The sequence below is a fragment of the Schistocerca gregaria genome, chromosome 4 (assembly GCF_023897955.1).
Source record: "Schistocerca gregaria isolate iqSchGreg1 chromosome 4, iqSchGreg1.2, whole genome shotgun sequence".
In the NCBI taxonomy this organism is placed as follows: domain Eukaryota; kingdom Metazoa; phylum Arthropoda; class Insecta; order Orthoptera; family Acrididae; genus Schistocerca; species Schistocerca gregaria.
Genome location: NC_064923.1, coordinates 490,073,967 through 490,101,036, shown reverse-complemented (window position 1 = coordinate 490,101,036; position 27,070 = coordinate 490,073,967). Strand labels below are relative to the sequence as shown.

The 27,070-nt window shown below is 42.5% G+C and overlaps 1 non-coding gene across 1 annotated transcript; it reads left to right on the top strand.

The window, feature by feature from the left end:
• Positions 1-6,322: 6,322 nt before the first annotated feature.
• Positions 6,323-6,396, top strand: Trnat-ugu (transfer RNA threonine (anticodon UGU)). The gene has a single exon. It is a non-coding gene; the product is annotated as a tRNA-Thr (tRNA).
• Positions 6,397-27,070: the final 20,674 nt, after the last annotated feature.

Here is a 27,070-nt window from a genome sequence, read left to right as displayed (position 1 = left end):
TCATCACATTTCAGTAAACTTCAGCTATATGTCCGTAAATTTCAAGATGGACATGTTTTGCATTGAGAAACATTATTACAATGACTTTCCCCATGACGGGATCGTTAATTTTGTCACACATTTTAAAACCGCACGCGGACAGCAAACGGCCTGTCCTGCTCGCTTTAGTGTCACATTGGCGCCAAAGATTAAGGTAGTCTGACACGGGGGCTGGAGTGGAAGGTGGCAAGAATGATCAAATTGTTCTTTACCCGTACAATGATGTAAGTACCTTGTTTTATTAGTTACTGGCATGAGAGTCGAACAAAGGATGAAAAAAGTGCGATGTGCATTATGGTTAATACTGGGTCAGACGGTGGGTGCTCGACGTATGAAATACTTTACCACGAGTATCATTCTGAGACACGTTTTTTCACGTCATGCCTTGTCAAGGGTGCACTGTGTGAACCTTTGTTCAGTGAATGTAGTATCGTGGGCAGCTGCTGGTTGATGGCAAGGAATCACAGTCGACTGTTGCGGATGGAATCAAAAGTAGATTGTCCGCACTGCAACAAACCTGGTCGTATCAGTGCTGAACAATAAAAAATTGTGACCAGTCTGAAGCATTACGTTTTTAAGTACTATTTAAACCATCTGAATATTTATCAAAGAAGCCAAGCTCCTGGAACTCTGGGAAATCACCACACTATGCTGTCTGTAACAAACAAATGGATGTCAGTCCATATGTCTAGAAATGGTGCATTTTTTTGCTGTGTGAACTAGGAGAAATCGGATGTAAGTTTATTATGTTCATGTTTGCTGTCAATAATTAACCTGTTTGTTATAGTTACAATTAGTTGTGTTAAATTGTTTCAGAATTCTTCCTTTGTCCTACACATAATTTTCACTGTATTTTCATAAATTTCAGTGGCCGACGAGGAGAAGTTGGAAGCGGATTGTTCAATGTTGATACACTGGAACACTATTTGTGTTCTATTGTTAATGCTTGTTTCACTGATGACAGAAAACTCTGAAATTAATTTGTCTATCATTTCTCTTTACCTAACTTATTTTCTGTGTAAGATCTGTTCTGAACTGACTGGTCACGTATTCTCGAACAATAACGACGCCCAACATACTCACTTGCGTCGTGTGGGTCCAATTTCATTTTCTTATGATGGTGTACTTAAATGTTCATGAATCTTATTTTGTAGAATTATCAGTTCTCTAGCACTCCACGGTGCCTCCATGAAAATTTTTCCCATCGTAGTTTTCTTGTCGCGATAATTAACTTACACGAAGTCTTATACCATTAGCAAATTATTGTATCGCCGCTTACTGAGAAACTTTATTGAAATATCTCACTATACACGACAAACACGTTTCAAGCCGTAGCATCCAAAATGAGTCTCGTTATAGTGCGGACACCTAATACACTGCCCCGCATCTGCACCTTCGCTCTTGTTATGTGACGGTGAATGGAGATTAGTATGTGCGCGGAAGCGCTACCACACTTGGACCACAGAAGAGTAATAGCGAGACATCGTGCTACAACTGGAAATAATAAAAGTGTGGCAAAGCCTTCTGGAAATTATTAAAGTGCATCCAGCTACGATACATGATACCTTTCAGGCACATAGTGGCGGTATTGCTGTGCGCGGGTTGTTTACATGGAAGTGTGGCCACAAATACGTCTTCCATGTTTTGTTATGGGTGAAGATACAACACACCGTGTGATATACACTCTTCAGCCAGAACATTATGACCACCAACCTAATAGCCGGTATGTCCAAATTTGGCGTAGATAACAGCGGCGACACGTCGTGGAGTGGAGGCTATGAGGCATTAGTAGTTTGCTGGGGGGAGCTGGCAACACACACACACACACACACACACACACACACACACACACACACACAATTCCCTCAGATTTCGGGGAGGGAGGCGATGAGCTCTGACGTTACGTTCAGTCAAATCCCATATTTGTTAAATCGGGGCCAGCACATTAATTGAAAGTTGATACTGCGGTCCTCCAAACACTTCACATTCCTGGCCTTGTGACATGGCACATTATCGTGCTGCAAAAGGTCACTGCCGTCGGAAACATGATCGCTATCGAGGCGTGCACATCGTGTGCAACCAGTATACGATACTCCTGGGCCGTCATGGTGCCTTGCTCGGCTCCACTGGACCCATGGATGCCCATGTGAATGTTCCACATGACAATGGGGTCTCCACCAACATGTCTCTGTCCCGCAGTACAGGTGTGAAGAATCTGCCCCCCCCCCCCCCCCCCCCCCCGGTAGACGAAGTATTCAGGCCATTTCATTGACATGGAGAATGTATCGGGATTCATCAGAACATGCAATACTCTGCCATTGCGCCAAAGTCCAGTGCCGATGGATGCGTGCCCATTTTAGTCGTAGTTGCGATGACGTGGTGTTAACATTAGCACAAGCATGGGTCGTCAGCTGCAGAGACCCATCGTTAGGAGTAGTGTGTCCAGAATTAAAGTCTGATGTTAGTTCCGCCACTGTTCGCCGCCTGTCCTGTTTACCAGTCTGCACAGACCACGACGTCCGGCATGTGCAGGGAGGGGTGTCCGGCCAACCTCAAGACGTTTTGACGCTGCTTCACCTTGGTTTCACTAGGTGTTGAAGACATTCACCACAACACTCCTCGAACATACGGCAAGTCATGCAGTTTCCGAAATGCTCGCGCCAAGCATATATATATATATATATATATATATATATATATATATATATATATATATATATATATTGTAATTTTCAAATGTGTGTGAAACCTTATGGGACTTAATTACTAAGGTCATCATGCCCTAATCGGACACACTAGTTAACCTAAATTATCCTAAGGACAAACACACACACACATCCATGCCCGAGGGAGGACTAACTTCCGCCGGGACCAGCCGCACAGTCCACGAATGTAGCGCTTAAGACCGCTCGGCTAATCCCGCTCGGCTCGTGCCAAGCCTCCGAGCCATCACAACCTGCTCTTGGTCAAACTCTGATACTTCGCGTGCCTTCCCCATTCTACACACGGGCAGCAAACTCATTGATACTGCATGCACCGGGCGTGTGACTGATTAGTAGACATTCCTCGCCAGGTGACGCTGCTATCTCCTGGATGGGTTTATATCGATAGTAGATCGTTGGTCATAATGTTCTGGCTGATCAGTATAATTTTACGGAACTCGCTGCTGTTTCCATAAAATCGATATCGACTGCTTCGGATGACGCTGAGATGGTAACTCACAGCATGTCTTTCTTCCTGCCGTGTCCGGCTTGCCGCATCAGTGCTATTGGGCTAGTGCATGGATAAGAGGCGCGGTCGCTTGGGTTTGTGGCCAGCTAGCATCAATCGAAGCTTTGATGGGGCGGCGCGAAACAGAGCCTATTACCTACTCCACTGACAGCGTGGACACATCTCTCGGAAGGGATGTGCAGCGACCGCGTGGCAGTGTTGTTGTTGGTTGATTTGGGGGAGGGGAGCAAACAACAGGGTCACTGGTCCCATCGGATTAGGGTAGAATGGGGATTGAAGTCGGCCGTGAAATTTCATAGGGACCATCCCAGCATTTGCATTAAGCGATCTAGGGAATCACTGAAAACCTAGATCAGGATGGCCGGAGGTGGGTTTGAACCGTCGTCAACAGGAGTCCAGTATGCTAACCACTGCGCCACCTCCGTCGGTAAGCAGCATTCGGGAAGGCTCCAGCATTGCCAGCTGCCAGTGCGGGACGCTTCCCAGCTCGGGCGGTGGACGATGTTGCTGAGGAGGGCTGCCCTCGGAGGAACGGACAGTGGAGGCGGAAATGCAACGACATCACCGGTCTGCGCAAAAGCCATGCATGGTACCTGCTGCTGACGTACCGAGTCGCCGGCCCAGTATTGGGGTGCTGGCCTGACTCGTCTCAAGTCTACATAGAAGGCCACCAACTGTTGGAGTGACCGCAGCTGCGGATGTGTTGCTAGAAGAGTGGAAGTCGTCTGGTGCACTGCCAGGAACGCGAGACCTCCAAGATGGAGCGCCGAGGAGCTGTCTACGGAATGTCGCTAACGGTCAGCGCGTGGCGTGGCTCAGTTTGGACACAACACGGTGGAATTATTGGTGTCTTTGCTAGGACCACAGAATGGCGATTTCATTGGAGGCAGAGAAAGAAGCTTTATCATTTTTGGAGGAGCTCGACCTACGTTCTTTAGCAGCTGACGGTTGCATCTTGGTGTTCAACCGATTCAATATAGTATGCAATGCAGAGTAAAAGTGGTGCGTTAAGTGTATTGGCTAACAGAAGCTCAGTGGCATTAGTGCGACGTGCTGTTGTGCGATTGCACTCTGGGCTTGCGAATGTGTTTTCTAAAGGGGAGAGCCATTTTGATTTTGTTGGTAATTACACGCCACATGCGTGATTGATTTGTTTCTTCTATTGTAGAGAAGGTGACCTTGTTATATTATGCTGCAAGTTTGACTGATTTGGTTTACGCCGTTTGTGTAAGGGAAGCTACCTTGTTATTTTGCTGTGTGAGAGTGATCATTTATACGTTTTATTGTACAGGAGATTATGGTGAAATATATACGCACGTGGGCATGTAGATAGTTAACAGTAACTAGTCACAGAGCTATGGGAGTAGATGCAGACCAATGTTTAATTGCGTGCTATGTTTTTGACCTAAATTAAGTTTGTGATTTGTCTTAGTGTCCTATGGTTAATAAGTACTGTCTTCTCCTGCCTTTGGCTGTGGGCTAGATATTTTAATTATTATTGTTGCCCCAGTGTGTACTGGGGCAAAGTTGATTTCAATTCCGTTTCATTGCGTTCAAGACATCTTGTTATTCTCTTCTTTGAGCCCTGCTCTCTGTAACTACACTAGCTTACCACCCTCTACTTCGCTCGCGTAGACTGTATGGCCTGCAGACACTTTTTGTTTTTATTTAATCGAATTTTTGTGCTGTTCACAAATAGCAGCACCTTCCAAGCTGGTCACGATAATTAACGCCATATAAGGATGGTCTTTACCAAATGTTACTGTGACGTAAAAGCTGAAGTCCAAAGATTATGGAGGTACTTCCACAGCATGCTTTCATCCCCTAACAAATGTTTATTTATATCTAACCGAGAAGTAAAATACAAATTCTTGTAAATTAGGGTTTAAATTTCTTTAATGTAGCTAAATATTTTCTTAAAATTTTTCACCCCTATCGCACTCCCTTAGGGGTTCAATTTCCACAAGCAATGAAACAATTAGTTTTTTATTTCTAACCGGAAATCCTATACCAGTTCTTTAACATATTTTTTTTCAGAAAAGCTTTCAACCACTATTTTACGCCCTGAGTGGTTGAATTTGCAGAAATGCCGAAACAAAAATTTTCTTAATTTTCGATTTGAGAAAGCAAATACCGGTTTTCGTAGTTCTAGCTTCAAAATTCCCTTAGTAGCCACATACCTTCAAAAACTTTTCATCCCCTACTTCACCTTCTTTGGAGTGGAAATTCAGGCAGTCCCTTGCTAAACGATTCCTATATTATAAGATCCACAACCTTACTAAACTTCAAGGTTCTTTCCTTAACGATTTGGGCTGGGCGATGTTGAATCGGTGAATCAGTTAGACCTTATTTCCAAACACCATGAAGCACGTAGATTTTCATTTCTAACCGATAAGCCAAACACCAGTTTTCAAAGATATAGCTTTAAAAATGCTTTTCTAATGAAATATATTCATAAAACATTTCATCCCATATTTCACGCCCTAAGATGTTAAATTTCCGGAAAGAGTGAAACACGTATTTTTTTTTTTTTTTTTTTTACTTGTTACCGAGAAGTTAAATACCAATGTTCGTAGATTTAGCTTTAAAAATACTTTAGTAGTTCTTCAGTCAAGATGCATACTTTTCTAAAAAAGCTTCCACTCACTATGTCGCCCTCATAGGGTTGAATTTCCAAAAATGTAGAAACACGTATTTCTTTATATACGAAGACATAACTTGTTCTCGAAAGAACAGCTACTGTTGATGACTGTGCAGCTTCTTCCTAGAATAAATGATGACTGACAACCTCAGCTGCCGAACAGTAACTGTTCTTTCGAGTACAAGTTACTGTCTTCGTATATACAGTTAAAGGCTACCCAGCCATTGACGCAGGTTTGCGCACAGGTTGCCCAAACTCTTACGGGAATCGCCAAAGCGTGCGCGAGTAATGAGTGGGTGGGCAAATATCTATAAGGTACATATTATATGTAGAATTGTGGACAGTTGGGAATATGAATCTCAGGGGAAGCGTGCAAGGGATATGTCCCTGCAGTCGCGCTATTCATATGTGGCCTCTGTGGCTCAGATGGATAGAGCGTCTGCCATGTAAGCATGAGATCCCGGGTTCGAGTCCCGGTCGGGGCACACATGTTCAGCTGTCCACATCGAGGTATATCAACAACACCTGTCGGCAGCTGAGGTTGTCAGTCATCATTTACGTATTTCTATGTTTCTGACAGAAGCTAAACACCAATTTTCGAAGGGCTAGCTTCAAACTGCCTTAATATCGACATTCTTCAAAAGACCATTCACCCCTATTTCACCCACTTAGGGTTGGAATTTCGAAAAATGACTTCTTAAATGACGCCTATACGTATATCAACAGCTTCTCCGTATTTCAAGTTTCTATCCTGAGCGGTTTGTGCTGGGCGATGATGAGTCAGTCAATACATTGCCTTTTATATATAGAGATTGGGCTGCAAATGAAATTATCGTTTTCTTATCTCCAATATCCTTAATAATCGCGATAATAGTCATTTCGTAGTGGTGACTGGTGTCGGACTATCACATTCGTTCTCAAAGCATGGCCTTAGTCGTAAGTGTAATCATAACGAGTACATGTATATGTCATTAACCAAATAATTATGTTGGATTCGAAAGAATTCACATTGTATGCTCACACAAAGATTATCATTATGTATCTGAGTAGTTATGATTGGCGAGGAAGCGAGGAAAAGAATAACTGTTTATTCACATGTACACGTCTAAGGCCATGGTTTGACAACGGACGTTATGCTTCGGAACTAATCACCACAAAGAAATGACAGTTACCACAGTTATGAAGGCCGGCCGTTGTGGCCGAGCGATTCTAGGCCCTTCAGTCTGAAACCGCGCTGCTGCTACGGTCGCAGGTCCGAATCCTGCCTCGCGCATGAATGTGTGTGATGTCCTTAGGTTAGTTAGGTTTAAGTAGCTCTAATTTCTGGGGGACTGATGGCCTCAGATGTTAAGTCCCATAGTGCTCGAAGCCATTTGAACCATTTTGAACGGTTATGAGGGATACTGAAGAAAAATCTAGCATTAATACCCCAGGTTTCTGGTTTTATTCCCCATCAGTAGGTTGGAACGTCGTTAAGTTCTGTTTCATTGACCTATTCTCTTGTGAGGAAGATTTTGTTTATAGTAAGTTTGTTGTTAAATTGAGCCCATGCCTGCAAAGTTCAGCCTGAGACCAACTCCATCCTCTTCTAGGATACAAATCATTTCAGTCACGCTTGTCGTATCTAGCAATATCTAGTTTTAGCAACTGGCCAGAACAGCCTGTAGAGTATAATCTGCTCTCTGTCGGCAAATAATGTAACCTGTTGCGTGCGTCTAATGACACCACGCGGTCCCCTTTTTCGCGGCACACGTAGCCTGAGGACAAAGGGCAGAGCGCTCACGTTCTCAAACAGCCAAGTGCTGCAGCGATCAGGTGCTTTGTGCAACTTTTAATGTATTATGAGAATAAGTCTTTCTTATATTGTGTGTTGACTACTTATAATTGATTTGAGTGGAACTAAGGAGGGAAGGGCGTGGGGATTGGGGTGTGTGTGTGTGTGTGTGTGTGTGTGTGTGTGTGTGTGTGTGTGTGTGCGCGCGCGCGCGCAATGAGCGTTCTCGCACTATACACTCCTAACTTAAAGTGTAGAAACGCAGAAACGAGAGGCCTGAAAGTGAGGTTGCGCACCGGTGAAAACTGCTTTCTTCGTCGTAACCTAAATCCTACCTAATTAAAGTTGGTCCTGATGTAGCATAACAACTCCGGCCACTACTTAAAATTGTTGGAAATTATGTCCTTTTCCATGTCGATCTGTTTCGTTGTATCTACTATATCTACTTTATTAGCTTCCTACGTTTGCTTAATGTTTTCGTGTTTTCTGTTTTGTTTTAAAAAGTATCCCTAGTTTTACTATCATCTATTGGAAGTCAGAACCACCTGTTATTCGCAGTGACATAATAGGTTTTCTGGAGGATGGCTTTCACAAACTAATCCTGCAGAGCCTGATACGGGAGCACTGCTCATCTCAATTTAATACTTTTTGAGACAGACTTTTGAAGCAATTTATGAACTTCAATAGAAGCTGGAGGTCAAAATAATGTTATTCTGATATATAGTTTTACTTAAAACTCGATGTTTTCATTATTATCAATTACTTAAAACATCTATTAATTAATTAAAATATGGGTAAAGATACATCTATACGTCTTAATACTTTACGTAAAGCAAATCCAATTTAAGTTTCGAAATTTTCTGATTAAACTTAATCGTCTAATATACATCACAGTAACATTCAGTATGAATTTAATTAGGCATTTTTCTAGTGATTGGTGCTATATATATATATATATATATATATATATATATATATATATATATATCCTGTTCAGCCTGGTTCAATTAATATATTATAAACACAAATGGCACGTGAAGGGAAAAGATAATTTGTAAGACAACCCCAATGCTATTTGGGTGCACTGAATTATTTGTATAACTGGCCATCAGTACAGATTAAAATTACATGAAAATTGGAAGCGAGGAATAGGAATAATTGTTTATTCACATGTACACGTCTAAGGCCATGGTTTGACAGCGGACGTTATGCTTCGAAACTAATTACCACGAAGAAATGACTTATCACAGTTACGAAGGCCGGCCGCGGTGGCCGAGCGATTCTAGGCGCTTCAGTCCGGAACCGCAACAGCTTGAATCCTTGGGCAGCTGTCGTGAGTCATCAAGCAATGTTCATGGGTGTAGCAAGCAGGCGCTTTGACAGCTGCAGATGTTCATCTATGCCCAAGATAGAGCTGCATTATATTTTTTCATTGCGTGAAGGTGGCAACACTGAAGACGCGAGATAGTTGAGTGCATCTTCAAAACTGTTCTTTTAATAAGCAATCATAACGAAAAGTTTTTATTTGTTCCATGAATTCTCAGGACAGCAGCCTGATGACGTCGACTTATTGCCACGATACTTCGGCTGACAATCGTTCATCCACTTCGGGTGAGTGTTTTGCATTGGAGATTGCTAGTACACATCACCAACTTTATACCAGAAAATGGTGTGGAGACAATAAGCCGGACGTCGAAAACATTTTCAATAATCATTTGTTGAATGTTGTAGAGAAACTAGGATCTAAATGTTCATTAGAAGAAGCAAGGCAGTTAATGGAAGAGGCCTTACCCACACCATTTGATACAATTGAAATTTCACCCACCTCTCCTCCTGAAATTAGGAAGATAATAAACTCTCAAGAATAAAAGCTCACAGGGAATTGATGGCATTTCCAGCAGGATAATAAAAGTTTGTTCCCAAGAAATAAGTGGGGTTCTTAGCCACATATGTAATAGCTCTCTGAACCAGATTATTTTCCCAGATAGACTGAAGTATGCCACTGTTAAACCATTGCATAAAAATGGGATAAGTCTGATGTCAACAACTACCACCCAATCTCTCTTCCGAGTGCCTTATTCCAAATTCTTGAAAAAGTAATTCATTGTGGAGTTGCTTCACACCTTTGTAAAAATAAGGTTTTAACAAACTGTCAGTTTGGTTTCCAGAAGGTTTTTTCAACGGGAAATGCTATATATACTTTCACTAATGAAATATTAAATGCTCTCAGTAGCCGGAAGTCTCCCGTTGGGATTTTTTTTTTTTTTGATCTATCAAAGGCTTTTGATTGTGTAAATCATAGAATACTTCTAGATAAGCTCAAGTACTGTGGTATGAAAGGGACAATGCTCGAATGGTTTAAATCATACCTAACTGCAAGAGTGCAGAAAGTTGAAGTAAGCTGTTCACATAATATGCAAAAAACAGGTGATTTCTCGAACTGGGAACAATCAACAAGGGGGTGCCGCAAGGTTCGGTCTTGGGTCCTCTGCTGTTCTTAATATATATTAATGACTTGCCATTCTATATTCATGAAGATGCAAAGCTGGTACGTTTTGCCGGTGATACAAGTATAGCTATCACACCCAAGTGACAAGAATTAACTGGTGAAATTGTAAACGATGTTTTTCAGAAAATCATTAAGTGGTTCTCTGCAAATGGGCTCTCATTAAACTGACAAAACACAGTATAAACAGTTCCACACAGTAAATGGAATGACACCATTAATAAATATAGACTTCGATCAGAAATAGGTATCTAAGGAAGAATATTCAAAATTTCTAGGTATATGCATTGATGACTGGTTGAACTGGAAAAAACACACTGAGGATCTGTTGAAACGTTTGAGTTCAGCTACTTATGCTATTAGGGTCATTGCAAATTTTGGCGATATACATCTGAGTAAATTAGCTGACCATGACTATTTTCATTCTCTGCTTCCGTATGGCATAATATTCTGGGGTAACTCATCATTGAGTAAACGAGTGTTCATTGCACAAAAGCCTGTAATCAGAGTAATTGCTGGAGCTCATCCAAGATCAGCCTGCAGACAATTACTTAAAGAGCTAGAGACCTTCACTGTAGCCTCACAATGTATATATTCACTTATGAAATTTGTTATTAACGATCGAACGAATTCAAAAGTAATAGCAGTGTACATGGCTACAACACTAGGAGAAAGGATGATCTTCTACTGAAGGTTAAATCTAACTGGCTCTGAAGGGGAGTAAATTATGCTGCCACAAAAGTCTTTGGTCACTTACCTAATAGCATCAAAAGTCTGACTGACTTATATATAGCATTTAAAAGGAAATTAAAAGAATTTCTTAATGGTAACTCCTCCTACACATTAGATGAAGGTAGGAAGTTGTTAATTTCCCCAACCCCACAAAAAAATTAAAAATGTGTCATGTAATATTTTGTGTAATGTAATATCTTGTATAGACACCCTTTATTAACCTGACACGTTCCACATCATTACGAAGTGTCGTACTCATGATCTATGGAACAAGTACGAATAGAATCTAATCTAATCTCTAATCATGTGAAAAGGCAACCGCTACATGAGTACCCACCATCGAGTTTCACGTTCTTCTCGAATACTGCTCCATTTATAGAGCGCAGGCGCATGCGTAATGTGATACTACATGCGCTCTCTCTGTTGGAATGCGGACTTGCTAAGTTGAATGCATGTCACGTTAATAAAGTCAACTGTCAGTAGACGTGTACTTAGTCACAAAATATTTTCTTTCTATATATATTAAACAAATCGCGGAATTCCACGCCTTATCCAGTTGAAATCTGCCGTCACGATTAGTGAGACCTTCCGCCAAACGTATTTCCACCGATTCCTTAATAATTCAACCCCAAAATATCTCTTTGAGCCAACATTCCAGTGGCGGAATAATCCATAGAATGTCCTGTGGAGATACGATGCTTGGCTACTGTGATTAGTGGACTACAAAAGGGGAGTGTGGTGGTCTTGTTCAGTATACTGTTTGCCACACTGGCAACGTATTTGCAGATTCCAGCCCTCCACAATCCCAGACCGTCCTTACTGAACCGAGAAGAGCACAAGTCTTTGTGGCTGAGCACAATATTATTTGACGTAATATATCCTTAGGATTCTGCCGCCTAATGTCGACGAAATATTGCCGACATGTTGGAGGAACACCATAGACTTTAACCGTTCCATCTCCTCTTTATCCTGCGGGTGGTCACATTTCTTCCTCCTTAAACCCTTGCTCAGCTGACATGGAGAATATCCATTGTATTTGAACTCAGACCGTAGGTGTTCAAACTCCTTTACAAGGCTGTCTATGTCAGTCAACATGTGCCCATTGCAACAATGGTCCAAGGACACCGATAGTTGACTTCTGGTGGTAGCTAGACCCGTGCAAGTACAGTTTCTTAAGAGTGGGCTTCCTCTAGACAGAATGGCTCAAGGACCCCATGCACTTTCCGACTGACCAAGAAATTGGATGTTCTGGTGGACTGAATTCAGATGCTGCAAAATACTTGACAGTTCTTCACTAAGGAACCACACTATAAAAGTATCATCCACATATAGCCCAAAGACTTCTGGGTCAAGAACGGCCGAATCAAGAGCCCTCTTCTAAGTCTTCCATGAACAGAGGTTGCTGTCAGGTGAACATAAGAAGCGGTGTATCCCCAACCCTGAACAACAATTCAATAGAAGACAATTATATCCGCGGAAGTTGTTGATAAGGAAATGTACGTTATTAGTGTGGGTTCGATCCACCCCATAACCAATACACTATAGACAGATCTCAACTACTGTCTGATTTTCTTCGCCTTAAGCACCCAGCCTACAGTGACCTATACCTTCAGCAAGACAATCCAGCACAACATCGCTCTTTAATTCTGTCAGAGCAGCTTCAGTGTCACTCAACAGTTTTGTTATTGCTTAAGTTGTCGTTAGGTAACCCGACGACAACATTTGGGACGCTGTCGATTGACATGAGTGTGTCTCGTTCTAACTGCCGACCAATCTATGTGGTTTATAGGTGGTACTTGATTCGTCAAGGATCGGGAGAGCTCTGGAACAGTTTACATGTTTTTGGAGACCTCGTAATTTTATCATTAATTAACAATGGTTCTTGTTAATGAACTTAAGAGAATGCAAGAAAAAATGTACAACGCGGGCGAAGAAAACAGAAGTTCTAGATTCCGCGACATTCCTCTTTTTTCAAATGTTCAAATGTGTGTGAAATCTTATGGGAGTTATCTGCTAAGGTCATCAGTCCCTAAGCTTACACACTACTTAACCTAAATTATCCTAAGGACAAACACATACACCCATGCCCGAGGGAGGAATCTAAACCTCCGCCGGGACCAGCCGCAAAGTCCATGACTGCAGCGCCTCAGACCGCTCGGCTAATCCCACGTGGCCATCTTTTTTCATTTTGTACTTAAGTATGTACCATTATCGTCACGAATCAGCCTTAAAATACAGCTACTAGCCGAACCTCCTGCTCTGAGGCATTTTTAAGCGACAGTTGCAAATTGCCATTCATTACATTGAGATAATGGGGTTGAAGATTTTACTAAAATACGAATAAAACACATACTCGTACGCCCACATGATCATACGACTTTTTATAAATAACACTAATAAGCTATTACAAAACAAAACTGTAATTACTAAGTATAAAAATGTCAGACCGTCAGAGACCGCATCGCTAGTTCCTGCTACTACTAAGGCGAGTGCACCGTTCAATTTTTGCATATTTTCTACGAGCTTCAAACAGGAGGAGTGCAGTAATGGATAGGAACTGTGATTGTTGTGTACAGAAGTGAGCTGAGCTGGCGACACTTTTCTCACAGCTTCAAGCTGCGGTGGCTTCCGTCACACAGCTTTTTAGGGCGCTGCCAAGGGGCGTCACTGTGGGGGATCAGAAGCGGGGATATGAGGGAAGTCGAGCACGTCCCACGTGTCCTCCGATCGGTCTATTGCTGTGACCTCCCCGGGTACTGCCTGCACTGAGGTTGACCCCTCACCCGTGGTCGAGTGGGAGATCATTCCAAAGTCGGGCAGGCGGCGAAAAACTTTCCGAGGGGCCGATCGTAGGGCCTTCCCGGTTCACTTGACGAACACGTTTCGGGCGTTATCTGTGGCTGACGATGTTTCTGAGCCGGATGCAGTCGTCCACCCCGTTCCAGAGGAAGATTCTCGGCCCGCAAAGTCTGGGCATTCACAGAGGTTGGGTTTTCTGGTGGTCGGGAGCTCCAACATTAGGCGCATAATGTGGCACCTTAAGAACATGGATGCCAAAGACGGGAAGGAAGCCAGTGTGCACTCAGTTTGCATTCCGGGGGGAGTCATTCGGATGTTGAAAGGTTGCTTCCGGATGCAATGAAGAGTACAGATTGCAGCGAACTGCAGGTGGTGGCTCATGTCAGTACCAATGATATGTGTCACTTTGGAATGGAGCAGATTCTGTCTGGTTTCGGGTGGCTAGCGGAAATGGTGAAGGCTACCAGTATTGCTTCTGAGATCAAGACGGAGCTCACCACCTGCTGCAACGTCGATAGAACCACCTGTGGTTCTTTGGTGCAGACCCGAGTGGAGGGTCTGAATCAGAGGTTCAGGCGGTTCTGTGACCGTGTAGGCTGCAGATTACTTGACTTGCGCCATCCGGTGGTGGGTTTCTGGGTTCGGCTTAATAGGTCAGGAGTCCACCACACTCAGGAGGCGGGTACATGGGAAGCGAGGGCTGTGTGGAAGGTACTGGGCTGTTTTTTAGGTTAAATGGCCTCAGGGAACCACAAAAAGGGCGTCCGTCTAAAAGGGGGCAAGTAGAACACAGTAAGGTAGTTGTAGAAACGATAGGCATTGTAAATTTTCATGGCTGTGTTGGGAAAGAACCAGAGCCCCAAGCCCTAATAGAAAGCACTGAAGCTCAAAATGTTATAGGTACAGCGATCTGGCTAAAGCTGGGAATAAGTTCAGCCGAAATTTTTTCAATCGATCTAACAGTTTTCAGAAAGGATAGATTAAATACAGTTGGTGGTGGAGTATTTATTGCTGTCAGAGGTAGTTTGCCTTGTAGCGAAATTGAAGTAGATAGTTCATGTGAAATAGTATGGGTAGAGGTAATACCTGACTAAACTATTTACCAACCCCCCCCCCCCTCCCCCCGGAATCAGAAGACACAGTTGCTGAACAGTTCAAAGAAAACTTGAGTATCATTTCAAATAAGTACATCGCTCATACAATTCTAGTCGGTGGTGACTTCAATCTACCCTCGATATGCTGGAAAACGTACACGTTTAAAGCCGGCGGCAGACATAAAACATAATCCGAAATTGTACTGAATGCTTTCTCAGAAAATTATTTTGAACAATTAGTTCATGAGTCCACTCGATAAATGGTTGTGAAAGCATACTTGATCTTTTAGCAACAAATAATACTGGACAAATAGTGTTATGACGAATACAGGGATTAGCGACCACAAGGCAGTTGCTGCTAGCCTGAATACCGTAACAGCTACAACAATCAAAAAGAAACGCAAAGCATATTTCAAATAGGTGATAAAATGCTATTAACGCCTTTTTAACAGACAATCTTCACTCCTTACGATCTGATCGTGTAAGTGTAGAAAATTTGTGGTATGTTTTCAGAGAGATAATATCAACAGCATTTGAGAGATATATACCACATAAATTAATAATTGATGGCACTGATCCCTCATGGTACATTAAACGGGTCAGATCGTTGTTGCAGAAGCAACGAAAAAAGCATGCCAAATTTAAAAGAACGAAAAATCCCCAAGATTGGTAAAGTTCTACAGAATTTCGAAATATAACGCGTACTTCAAAGCGAAATGCTTTTAATAATCCACAACGAAATTGTGTCTCGAAATCTGGCAGAAAACCCAAAGAGCTTCTGGTCATACATAAAGCACACCAGTTTTAAGACGCAATCAATACCTTCCCTGCGCGATAACAACGGTGAAGTCACTGATGACAGTGCCACTAAAGCACAGTTATTAAACACGGTTTGCCGAAACTCCTTCACCAAACAAAACGACGTAAATATTCTTGAATTCCAATCAAGAACAACTGCCAAGATGAGAAACATAGAAATAGATATTCTCTGTTTAACAAAGCAACTTAAATCACTTAATAAAGGCAATGCTTCCTTTCCAGATTGTATACGAGTCAGGTTCCTCTCAGAGTATGCTGATAAAATGGCTCCACATTTAGCAATTAATATACAACCACTCACACGCAGAAAGATCCGTACCTAAAGACTGGAAAATAGTTCGAGTCACACCAGTACCAAAAAAGGAAGTAGGAGAAATCCGCTGAATTACAGGCCTATATCACTAACGTCGATTTGCAGTAGGGGTGTAGATGATATATTGTATTCGAACATTATGAAGTACCCCGAAGAAAAAGATTTATTGACATATAGTCAGTACGGATTCAGAAAATAACATTCTTGTGAAACACAACCAGCTCTTTATACTCAATAGGTAATAGGTGTTATCGCAGGGAATGTCAAATTGACTCCATATTTTTAGATTTCCAGAGGGATTTCGACACCGTTCCTCACAAGCGTCTTCTAATCAAACAGCGTACCTACGGAGCTCGCCTCAGTTGTGCGACTGGATTCGTGATTTCCTGTCAAAAAGGTCACAGTTTGTAATAATAGACGGAAAGTCATCGAGTAAAACAGAAGTAATATCCGGCATTCCCCAAGGACGTGTTATAGGCCCTCTACTGTTCCCGATCTATATTAACGACATTGGAGACAATCTGAGCAGCCGTCTTAGATTGTTTGCAGATGATACTGTCGATTACCGTCTTGTAAAGTCATCAGATGATCAAAAAGACTTGCAAAATTATTTAGATAAGATATCTGCATGGTGCAAAAAGTGGCAATTGACCCTGAATAAAGAAACGTGAGAAGTTATTCACATCAGTACTAGAAGAACTCAGCTAAATTTATACTTCGCGATAAGTCACACAAATCTGACGGCTGTAAATTCAGCTAAATACTTAGGGATTACAACTACAAATAATCTAAATTGTAATGATCACATAGATTATATAGAGAGGTTGAGCAAACCAAAGACTACGATTCATTGGCAGAACACTTAGAAGGTGCAACAGGTCTACCAAAGAGACTGCTTACACCACGCTTGTCCGCTCTATTCTGGAGTATCGCTGTGTGGTGTGCGATCCGCATCAGGTGGGACTGACGGAGGACATCGAAAAAGTAAAAAGGGCAGCTCGTTTTGTTATATCGCGAAATAGGGGAGTCACAGTGAATCGGAGTGGCAATCAATAAAACAAAGGCGTTTTTCGTTGCGACGGGATCTTCTCATGAAATTTCAATCACCAGTTTTTCCTCCGATTGTTATAACATTTTGTTGGAACCCACCTACATAGGGAGAAATGATCATCACGATAAAATAAAGAGAAATCAGGGCTCGCACGGAAAAATTTAAGTGCTCGTTTTACCCGCGTGCCATTCGAGAGTGGAACGGTAGAGAGACAGCATAAAGGTGGTTCATTGAACCCTGTGCCAGGCATTTTATTGTGAATAGCAGAGTAATCACGTAGATGTAGAAATATATATTTTACTGTTACATATTTCTTCTTTGCGGAAACAGAGGACAACGAGAAACTGTGTCGTCAGAAGTTTTTGCTCTTGTTATCTGCTGCCGAGAATTACGGGGAATTGGATGCTGATGATCATGTAGAAGATTCAAATGTCGTTGAAGATGTAGAAGGAAATTAAGATTAAGAACAAGCGGTACAAGAGAAAGAAGATTCAGAAGGCTTAGAAAATTTTCAAAGTTTATTACTAATACATAATTTCTGTAATTAGGAAAGTAATAGAGCCAGTGTAATAATAAATTTTTGGCATACCATTAATATTGTAAATTTTCGACGAAAACATCTTTTGCCCCTTTCATTAATTTTTTTCCAGATTCTTTTCACCATATTAGGTCAACCACTTTGAATGTTTCAATTTTGATATAAATTCGTTATAAGGATCAGAAACACCACAAAACCTTCTTTGACAATATTAGAGCAGATTTTGTAATTTTGGCCATGTTTTCAGGGTTGTGGCCCACTGTGCGACGGTATCAGGACAGAGGCCTGCTTCACGTTACTAGGTGGGAGTTCTTGATTCAGTTGGTCCTCATGTCTATTTTCTCTTTGTGCTTGTGGGGGGGGGGGGGGAGGGGGTGGGTGGTTATATTACAATGATCTACCAGCTAGCTTCGGCCGACTGTAATAACGATTTCCTTGAAGCTTCCTGTTCGTATACACATTGTTAGGAAATCAGAGAAGCAGTAGTTACTGTTGATGAAGTGTGTAAGGAAGAACAGAATCTGGATTCACTATGGTCCGTTGATTTTCCGGAAAAACTGTCATACGAGTTTTCACATACCATTGTGTTCATGATCGAATGGCTTTCATAGTCCTCTTGTAGTGTGCGATTATGTTAGATTGAGATATGAGTTCTTTTTTGTGTTCTCCAGAATGATGCTGCAGCTAGCAAAACGGTAGCTTGGATATTGCACAATAAGATGATGCAGTGTGACAATGCTGCACTTTTACAGTTGCGGAAATCAGTATAAAGGCATGGATATTTGTAGGAAAGCTATCATTGTCGGTTGGATCAGCTCTGCACAGTCTATACGCAACAGTATGAAATCAAGTCTAACGACAAAACCAGTCAGACGGCACCACATTTGATCTCAGTACAATATGTAACAAGACATCAACGACTCAGGTGGAACTCGGTAAAAAGTCAGTCGGCTCTGTGCGGTGTTAGTGTGCGCATACATGCAGCCGAGGAGCAGACACCGCTAGTGGCCGTGAGTGTTGTGTACATATGCCACGACTGTGACAGTGCCACGCGGAAAATAGTTACCATGTGATGAAAAAATAAAAATTGGCAACTACAACGAAATACGACTCTAATCATCGAATTGCCAGGAAGTTGAGCACTTCAAGCACAGTGTTTAATAATTTCGTTAGACTGAGCGCACGATATCGACACAACGAAAAATATGGGCAATGCAGAAAATTATCTGAAGTATAGAAAGTGCTACATTTGCGCAGCATTTCGACCACAAACCGTTATTCTGCTCAACTTGTTGCTGATTCACAGTTGCCATTAACTGCCAGACGTGTACGATAAAGGAACTATGTGATTCTGTCGTAACTGTTTACATGATGTATTATCTACTACCTTCATATAAAATTATATACATGTATGGCTCACACATTGTACTATTATCTTCGTGCAACCCTCCCCTAATACTAATTTCCACAACTGTACTTCGCTAGCGCTTTGGCGTGCGCGTTTCACATCTCGTTATGCTACTGCCCAAACGACACCGGCCATTTTGACGTACGTACGATAGAGGGAACAGCCAGCACAGCAATGTGACCTCTCTCATGCTTTGTGCAGAACTAAACCTGTAGCTGCCCTGTTACGTGCACGCATCTCGTGGTCGTGCGGTAGCGTTCTCGCTTCCCACGCCCGGGTTCCCGGCTTCGATTCCCGGCGGGGTCAGGGATTTTCTCTGCCTCGTGATGGCTGGGTGTTGTGTGATGTCCTTAGGTTAGTTAGGTTTAAGTAGTTCTAAGTTCTAGGGGACTGATGACCATAGCTGTTAAGTCCCATAGTGCTCAGAGCCATTTGAACCCTGTTACGTGCACACCATCCTAGCAACGGATGTCAAACATACTGTACCCTAAAAAATTCCGCCCAACTTTACCTCCCATCCTATAAAAAGTGTACATATTACCAAAACTATGTACTCACAAACTTTTATCCCATACAAAACTCGTATGCTAACCTTTGAACAGAACATAATTTGAACTGAACTGAAACTGGTCTCAACAGAACTTGTCCTTATATTAAAATGCGCAACTGAAGTAAAACTATTATCTGGCCCTAATCAAAATTTTTATGTACCTCATGTCTTGACAAAAGCACAAAAGCAAACAGCCAGCAGGCAAAGACTAGGCTTAATTTCTTTTTGTAAATAAATATTCAAACTGTTTCATACCACATGGTGCAATGTGGTAATGCGTAATGATAGACCTTTAAAAAGTGGGATGGAGAGAGTAATTATTCCCATGAAATAATATCCCAAGACAACAATGTTAGAACGATGCATGTGTTCAAAAAGACAGACAAATTTCGCTTGATCTTCACACATAACAATGGTCCGAACAATGCTATGCTTAAAGTGAACAATGATTTGGAAAAGGGTTCAGTGTTAACCGAGAGTTCCTATAAAAACCAAACATCTTAATCTGTCGATATCTGAATGCATGACTCAGGGAAGTGGGGTGGTCTTTCTCTAAGATCTGAGCAAGTAAACTAGCTGACAATAGTTCTGAAAAATTAGCTGCGCACTGCTGCAGTCTTACCTCAAACTTCTGCTCTCAAGAAATAACATTATTCAAAATTTATATTCTCTTCGCTTTCGAATATTTTCACGTACATCTTAATCATCCTTGCCACCCTTTAAATAAACCTTTCTTCATCAACCAGATAAAATCACAAGTCAACAAAGAACTACTGAGTATGTCCATCATCTGCCACACTTCAACGAAGAATGTACCAGACTGCCCAGAGTCAAAGACTGTCGCACCACAAGACCAAAGATTGTTTAACAGTAACATAACTTACTCGCTCTCTGACGTGCTCATCGATAAAAAAAATTACAAAAATTAAAATGATATGTCCACCTCACAGAAAAAGCCTAGATGTTGAAGCCACCGTTAGATATGTAGCTTTTACAATAGTTATCACAGTGATATCATGTATAAAGGTAGAACATGGAAATAAAATATTCCGCGAACTGTGTGTCGTGAAAACTAGAAAAGTGAGACCCGGACACGTCCCATTACCCAGAAAAATAAATTCGAGCATGTGAAGTAAAATACCTAACAGTTGTATAAGGGTGTACAAAATTAGAACAAATAAAAACTATAGACATAAGCACAGAATTAAAAGTAAACCAATTAACGATGTAAAAGACGAGTGTCGAGTTAAACAGGCCAGCTACGAGGTGCATTCAAGTTCTAAGGCCTCCGATTTTTTCTCCGGACTGGAAAGAGATAGAAACATGTGCATTGTTTTAAAATGAGGCCGCGTTCATTGTCAATACGTCCCAGAGATGGCAGCACCGTACAGCAGATGGAATTTTACCGCCAGCGCCGAGAATGAGAATTGTTTTAAATACTTAAAATGGCGACGTTTTTCTTACTTGAACAGGATGCAATCATTCGTTTTCTGAATTTCCATGGTGTGAAACCAATTGAAATTCATCGACAGTTGATGGAGTTATGGATGGGTCGAAAGTGCGTTGGTGGGTGCGACAGTTTAATGAAGGCAGAACATCGTGTGACAACAAACCGAAACAACCTCGGGCTCGCACAAGCCGGTCTGACGACATGATCGAGAAAGTGGAGAGAATTGTTTTGGGGGATCGCTGAATGACTGTTGAACAGATCGCTTCCAGAGTTGGCATTTCTGTGGGTTCTTTGCACACAATCCTGCATGACGACCTGAAAATGAGAAAAGTGTCATCCAGGTGGGTGCCACAAATGCTGACGGACGACCACATGGCTGCCCGTGTGGCATGTTGCCAAGCAATGTTGACGCGCAACGACAGCATGAATGGGACTTTTTTTGTCGGTTGTAACAATGGATGAGACGTGGATGCTATTTTTCAATCCAGAAACAAAGCGCCATTTAGCTCAATGGAAGCACACAGATTCACCGCCACCAAGAATATTTCGGGTAACCGCCAGTGCTGAAAAAATGATGGCTTCCATGTACTGGGACAGCGAGGGCGTAATCCTTACCCATTGCGTTCCAAAGGGCACTACGGTAACAGGTGCATCCTACGAAAATGTTTTGAAGAACAAATTCCTTCCTGCACTGCAACAAAAACGTCCAGGAAGGGCTGCGCGTGTGCTCTTTCACCAAGACAATGCACCCGGACATCGAGCTAACGTTATGCAACAGTTTCTTCGTGATAACAACTTTGAAGTAATTCCTCATGGCCCTTCACACCTGACCTGGCTCCTAGTGACTTCTGGCTTTTTCCAACAATGAAAGACACTCTCCGTGGCCGCACATTCACCAGCCTTGCTGCTAGTGCCTCAGCGATTTTAAAGTGGTCAAAACAGACTCCTAAAGAAGCCTTTGCCGCTGCCATGGAATCATGGCGTCAGCGTTGTGAGAAATGTGTACGTCTGCAGGGCGATTACATCGAGAAGTTACGCCAGTTTCATCGATTTCGGGTGAGTAGTTAATTAGAAAAAAACGGAGGCCTTAGAACTTGAATGCACTTCGTATATGGAAAGAGCGTAATAGTGGCAATTACCACTACAAGCCATAAAATATACCGATCAGCCAAAATATTATGATCACGGCTTACTATCTATATTAACCCGTCTAGGTGACAGCAGCGCCACCTGGCGAGGAATGAATGCTTCTCAGACACACAGGGTGCATGTAGCGTCAGTGAGTGTGCTGTCCGTGTGTAGAATAGAGAAGCCGCATGAGCTATCTGAGTTTGACCGGGGGCAGATTGTGATGACGCGGAAGCTCCGCACAAGCATTTCGGAAACTGCACGACTTGCTGGGTGTTCGAGGAGTGTTGCGATGAGTGTCTTCAACTTGTAGTGAAACCACGTCTAGACGTCATGGGGTTGGGCGGCCACCCCTCACTACACATACCAGACGTCGTGAGCCGCGCAGACTGACAAAAAAGGACAGGCGGCGATCTGTAGCGGAACTAACACCAGACTTTAATCCCGGGCAAAGTGTGTCTGGACACACAGGGGTTCACCGAACGCTCCTAACGATGGACCTCTGCAGCCGATGACCCACTCATGTGCCAGTGTTACACTACGACTTCGGCAACTGACTGAAATGGGCACGTGACCATCGGTACTAGACGTTGGCACAGTGGCAGAGCGTTGCATAGTCCCATGAATCCCGATACCTTCTTCACCATGCCTATAGTAAGGCGCTGATCCTTCGTCTTCGAGGGGAACAGCTCGTTGATTCCTGTACTGCAGGATGGAGACAAGCTGGTGGCGGCTCCATCATGTTCTGGGAAACATTTGCGTGGGCCTCCACAGGTCCAGTGGAGTTTGTGTAAGGCATCATGACGGCCAAGGAGTATCGCACACTGGTTGCGGACCAAGACACCCCTTCATGATGATATGGTCCCGACGGCAGTGGCATTTTTCAACAAGATAATGCGCAATGTCACAAGGCCAGGGCTGTGACGAAGTGTTTGGAGGGATGCAATGGCAAGCTCGAAATGATGTGGTGGTCCCGACTGAACACATCTGGGATGTCACTGAAAGTGGCGTCAGAGTTCATCGTCCCCCTACCCAGAATTCGCGGGAATTGGGTGACTTGTGTGTGCAAATGTGGTGCCAACTTCCTCCAGCGACCTACTAAGGCCTAATTGCTTCCATGCCATGACGCGTCGCCGCTGATATCCGTAACAAAGGTGGACATTTCAGCTGTTGCGGAGGTGGTGATAATGTCTGGTTGATCAGTGTATGTACACGCAGAAAAAAGTGATGGAAGACCTAAGTAACAACGTTATGTGTAAGGCTGACCCATGCAGATCGAACAGTTGCCAATCCCAATGCAGAAAGTGAAGACGATGCTGCTGTACTCTGGAACCACACAGTTACTGATAGAGGGAAATATTTATTCATCACGTGACGGATCTCTAACATTTAGCTTGAGCGTAGTCGGGTGATATCGAAGAAAGAATTTCAAGCGCCATCTAAGAGCATCGACCAGTGCACTTTAAAGCAATCGGTTTTCCTCTCGGGCGTGAATCATTTCCGCGAGTGGCGCCTCGGCTTTGGCAGAAGGCGCCAAAACCGTGATCAGTGAGGCGCGGCGCCGCTGGGCACGTGGCACAGTTGGGCAGCGACGCGTACTGCACGCATGCCTGCCTCCGGCCGGCGCGGCGGCTATCGATCGAGGGTCGCGTATTATGAAAGGACGCCGGGGCAGCCCGGTCGACCGAGCCGCTCAGCGATAGATCGATGGGGCCTCGCAGACAGCCGCTTTGTTAAGCGGGTACTTGCCACGTCCTTCGCTACAGTGCGTCGCCCTGCTCAACCGGGTCGTAAGGTCGCTTGGCGAGGTGGGAACGCAGAGCGGTTATTAACAAAAGGGCACGGTAGGCTAGTGCAGCGAACTTTTTGTTCTCGCTACTCTGTTTCACACAAAAATACCTGTTTGATCTTAACCGAAGTTTGTCAAAGAGGAGCTTTTACAACTACTTCAAATAACCACTAATTTTCAGACCTCTTTATAGTAATGCATGAAAATAATTAAACGTCAGTCCCTTTTAAATGCGTCAATAGGTGCTGAGCCATTGAATAAATGCATTTTCACGTTAATTTTGTATTTAGCAGAAAGGCATTGCGGCAATTTGTATCTATCTGATTTTCTTATACGCTTAATTTTTTTTTCCATTTGGAGAGATTGGCAGGTTTATACGTGTATTATGTCCAGTGGCAGCTCGCGTACAGGTACTGTGGAACTTCAGTATCCATTATTTCCACTTCATATTGTCGATAACATTTAATATAATGGCGTATTCTTCAAGTATTTCTTTCTACTTCTACAGTATATAACAATTAAGTTTAATGTGAGTAGAGATTCCGCAGTTCAGGAAAACGAAAAGCTTTGTATGGAACTGTGCTCTTCGTCGTTCCAGCGATGTTTGGCTGTTACGCGCAGGAGCACATAGGAAGCTGCATGGGAGGCTGCGAGGGAGATAACACTGCAGCCCAGGCACTGTTGGTGGAAGCTAGATCTTTATTTTCTTAAATCTGCGTTTCTTGTGCTTCAAAATCGTCTAGCATCTTCTTCAACGCGATGAAGTGTAGAATTAGATGGTTACCAGCAAACTCTCAACTCTTTAAAGAATTAACTCTTTAAACAGTTACAGTTAATGTGTTAAATACTTGATGTTAAGCACGTAAGCTTGGAAAGTGTAGAAAAGGTTTGAAATTATGCTTATTTTTTTTTTTTGATAATGCTAAGTACTCTCATCATAAAATAATGGGTTAGTATAGTCTGGATAATTTGCGTACTGGTTTTTTTTTTAAACTAGTTTTTCTTGCATATCAGTGTTTATGTTCTCAAATCTCCAGAACTGTGCGTCGTACAGTGATATAATTTTGCAAATACGTTCTGTGATGCATGTGAATACTGTCTGAAAAATATGTTGCAAATAGTTAGTAGTAAAGAGATAATAAAGCGTCGAGCCTCATGCTGAACTGTGACTGCATGAACAGCGAAACTGGAGTAAGCGATAAACTTTCTTCCTTTCATCAGGTTTTCGGGATGCCGGAGAGAAAAATTTACGTTCATGATTAAAATATGATGGGAGTCACTAAGTGCTCTCATTCTCGAATAATGGATGAATATAGTTCGGATATTTGCGCGTTGTGAGTTACGGTGCCTCAAGACATACACACAGTTCACAAGTGTAGTACTTGCCTTACTGTGTTAAACCAGAAACATAACACATGTTAATGATAGCATCATGTTGTTGTTGTTGTTGTCTTCAGTCCTGAGACTGGTTTGATGTAGCTCTCTATGCTACTCTATCCTGTGCAAGCTTCTTCATCTTCCAGTACTTACTGCAACCTACATCCTTCTGAATCTGCTTAGTGTATTCGTCTCTTGGTCCCTCTATACGATTTTTACTTTCCACGCTGCCTCCAATGCTAAATTTGTGATCCCTTGATGCCTCAGAACATGTCCTACCAACCAGTCCCTTCTTCTTGTCAAGTTGTGCCACAAACTTCTCTTCTCCCCAATCCTATTCAATACCTCCTCATTACTTATGTGATCTACCCAACTAATCTTCAGCATTCTTCTGTAGCACTACATTTCGAAAGCTTCTTTTCTCTTCTTGTCCAAACTATTTATCGTCCATGTTTCACTTCCATACATGGCTACACTCCATACAAATACTTACAGAAACGACTTCCTGACATTTAAATCTATACTCGATGTTAACAAATTTCTCTTCTTCAGAAACGCTTTCCTTGTCATTGGCAGTCTATATTTTATATCCTCTCTACTTCGACCATCATCAGTTATTTTGCTTCCCAAAAAGCAAAACTCCTTTACTACTTTAAGCGCTCTCATTTCCTAATCCAATTCCCTCAGCATCAACTGACTTAATTTGACTACATTCCATTATCCTCGTTTTGCTTTTGTTGATGTTCATCTTATGTCCTCCTTTCAAGACAATGCCCATTCCGCTCTTCCAGGTCCTTTGATGCCACTGACAGAATTACAATGTCATCGGCGAACCTCAAAGTTGTAATTTCTTCTCCATGGATTTTATTTCCTACTCCAAATTTTTCTTTTGTTTTCTTTACTGCTTGCTCAATATACGGATTGAATAACATTGGGGAGAGGGTACAACCCTGTGTCACTCCCTTCCCAACCACTGCTTCCCTTTCATGTCCCTCGATTCTTATAACTGCCATCTGGTTTCTGTACAAATTGTAAATAGCTTTTCGATCCCTGTATTTTACCCCTGTAACCTTCAAAATTTTGAAAGACTGTATTCCAGTCAACATTGTCAAAAGCTTTCTCTAAGTCTACAAATGCTAGAAATGTAGGTTTGCCTTTCCTTAATCTATTTTTCTAAGGTAAGTCGTAGGGTCAGTATTGCCTCACGTGTTCCAACATTTCTGCGGAATCCAAACTGATCTTCGCCGAGGTCGGCTTCTACCAGTTCTTCCATTCGTCTGTAAGGAATTTGTGTTAGTATTTTGCAGCTGTGACTTATTAAACTTGATAGTTCGGTAATTTTCACATCTGTCAACAACTGCTTTCTTTGGGATTGGAATTATTATATTCTTCTTGAAGTCTGAGGGTATTTCGCCTGTCTCATACATCTTGCTCACTAGATGGTAGAGTTTTGTCAGGACTGCCTCTCCCAAGGCTGTCAGTAGTTCCAATGGAATGTTGTCTACTCCCGCAGCCTTGTTTCGTCTCAGGTCTTTCAGTGCTCTGTCAAACTCTTCACGCAGTATTGTATCTCCCATTTCATCTTCTTCCATTTCCCTAATATTGTCCTCAAGTACATCGCCCTTGTATAGACTCTCTATATACTCCTTCCATCTTCCTGCTTTCCCTTCTTTGCTTGGAACTGGGTTTCCATCTGAGCTCTTGATATTCATACAAGTGGCTCTCTTTTCTCCAAAGGTCTCTCTAATTTTCCTGTAGACAGTATCTATCTTACCCCTCGTGAGATAACCCTCTACATCCTTACATTTGTCGTCTAGCCATCCCTGCTTAG